The sequence below is a fragment of the Apis dorsata genome, unplaced genomic scaffold, assembly GCF_000469605.1.
Source record: "Apis dorsata unplaced genomic scaffold, Apis dorsata 1.3 scaffold_112, whole genome shotgun sequence".
Lineage (NCBI taxonomy): Eukaryota > Metazoa > Arthropoda > Insecta > Hymenoptera > Apidae > Apis > Apis dorsata.
In genome coordinates this window covers 405,222-407,224 of record NW_006263407.1, presented here as the reverse complement: position 1 = coordinate 407,224, position 2,003 = coordinate 405,222, and the positions used below count along the sequence as shown (strand labels likewise).

Sequence of the window (2,003 nt, the reverse complement as noted above, 5' to 3'; positions counted from 1 at the left end):
TATTATAAATAATATTGGTGATTAGATAGAAAGTGTCCTGCAATTGGTATCCACGATAAAATAAAATTTTTCAATTTAAAGTCTTATTTAAAAGTCTTGTGTTAATAAATTTATAAAATAAAGTCACCTAATACTTTAGGTAAAAAATTTTTGAATATTTTTACAAAAATATCATTAAATTTTTTTTTTTGGCCACCAATTTTAACATTTATTTATTATCGTATAAATTAAAAATAATTTAAAATAATTTTAAATTTCATTAATATGTATCATATTTATAAATGCATCATTTAGTGCATATATTAGATGCATATTATATGTATATATTATAATTGTAAAATGTGGTCTCGACTACTCACCTATATTCTTTTTTTTCTTTTATCCCATGCTGAAGAAAAGGGTTTAAAATTTGATAGAAGTTTAACATTGGACAGGTAACATTAAACTGAAGCCCTTTGCAATTTTGAGAGCTGTCATTATATTTCTTGTGACCTACATTCTGTTGAACGTGGAAATATTTTGGTATATCAAAGGGGGTTGTTCAATTGCAAAATACTGGAACTTTAAATGGAAAGATATTTCAAATTAAAAAATTATTTAAAAGTATAATTATTTCTAATTTGAAATTATAAAATTATTTAAACTATTTTATATTATATTCTTCTCAATTACTATATTTGATATTATAAACTATTTCTGTGTAGAATATTCATCCAGTTATTTTGTAATAATTCCTGGAGGCGTGTTTAGAGGCTAAATTGCGTTTCCTCGCTTCTCTTATCCAATTTATCCCATAGCAGTATAATGGAATCTAGGTCGTGTAATTGTAGTGACTAAATCGTGGTATTATGTATATTCTTTATTTTTAGATTTGTTCCAAATACCTTCGTGCAACCCCAAAATAAGTTAAAGAATAGATCTAATGAATAGAAAAAAAAACCAATTAATCGTTGATCTAACAATATCCTATTATTTTGATAAAATCTCTAAAATATTTCTTCAAATGAAAATTTATAATTGAACATTTTTATTCAATTTTCATCCACACATTTATTTAAATATATTATATTTTTATATTTTTTTCAAATTCATTGCAATATTTTAATTTCAAAAACTATGCAAGATCATTGTTGCAATGTATCATTAAAAATTAATATTAACCTCCTTTTATTTCTCATATCTTCATCCATACCTTCATAGTACACTTTTATAATCATATTAAAATTATATTTTTATATTCTTCCATATTTATTATGGAAAAAACAATATGAAGAAATTATTTTTTTGCAACATTACTATTGTAATACATTTTCTGTATCATATTAAAATTAATATGCTTTTTAATTCCTCACTCATGTACAATATTTTTTTTAACTTCTATTCGTTCATTTCCTAAAAAAAAAAAAACAAAAAAATACGAGCAATTACAGAAACAAAGACACAAAAATAGTAAAATATCAGTCGATTCGTAAGGACTTGTTGCCATGTCCGTAAAAAGAATTGTGCTCAATTAACGATTCATCTGTAACGTCTGGTCGAAGAACAGGTTCTCCTACTCGTGGATATGGTGATGCTCGTATATATGCCCTGTTTCCTTCCTTTTGCAGAACCCTTTGTACTTAATTGTATTAATATAACGAGCTGTTTATGCGTGTACGCGCAATAACGATGGAAGAGTAATGTGTATAAATAATTGGGCCATTACACGATACCATCGATGCATTGTGTCCATCTGTCCAGGTGGAAAAGAGAATTGGAAGAAAATTTGGCAATTTTTTTTTTTTGTAAGATGATCTTTTCTTCGAGTTATTTTCTTTAATCAATATTCCAAATCTAAAGAATATTAAACATAAATGAAATTCTTCTAACTTTTGTATTATTGTTTCTTCTTGTTAATATAAAAATTAATCGTAAAATTTAAAAAAAAATTTTTTCGTATCTCGTATCTTCTAAGAATATTGATGATGGATAAGATGGGTAAAAGAACGTCCATCAAGTTTGAA

The 2,003-nt window shown here is 25.1% G+C and overlaps 1 long non-coding RNA gene across 1 annotated transcript; it reads right to left on the bottom strand.

The window, feature by feature from the left end:
* Positions 1-458: 458 nt before the first annotated feature.
* On the bottom strand, positions 459-1,350 carry LOC116185156. Its single transcript, XR_004149932.1, has 2 exons — positions 673-1,350; positions 459-555 (listed from the first exon to the last, which is right to left on the bottom strand). It is a non-coding gene; the product is annotated as an uncharacterized LOC116185156 (long non-coding RNA).
* Between the last annotated feature and the right edge of the window lie 653 nt (positions 1,351-2,003).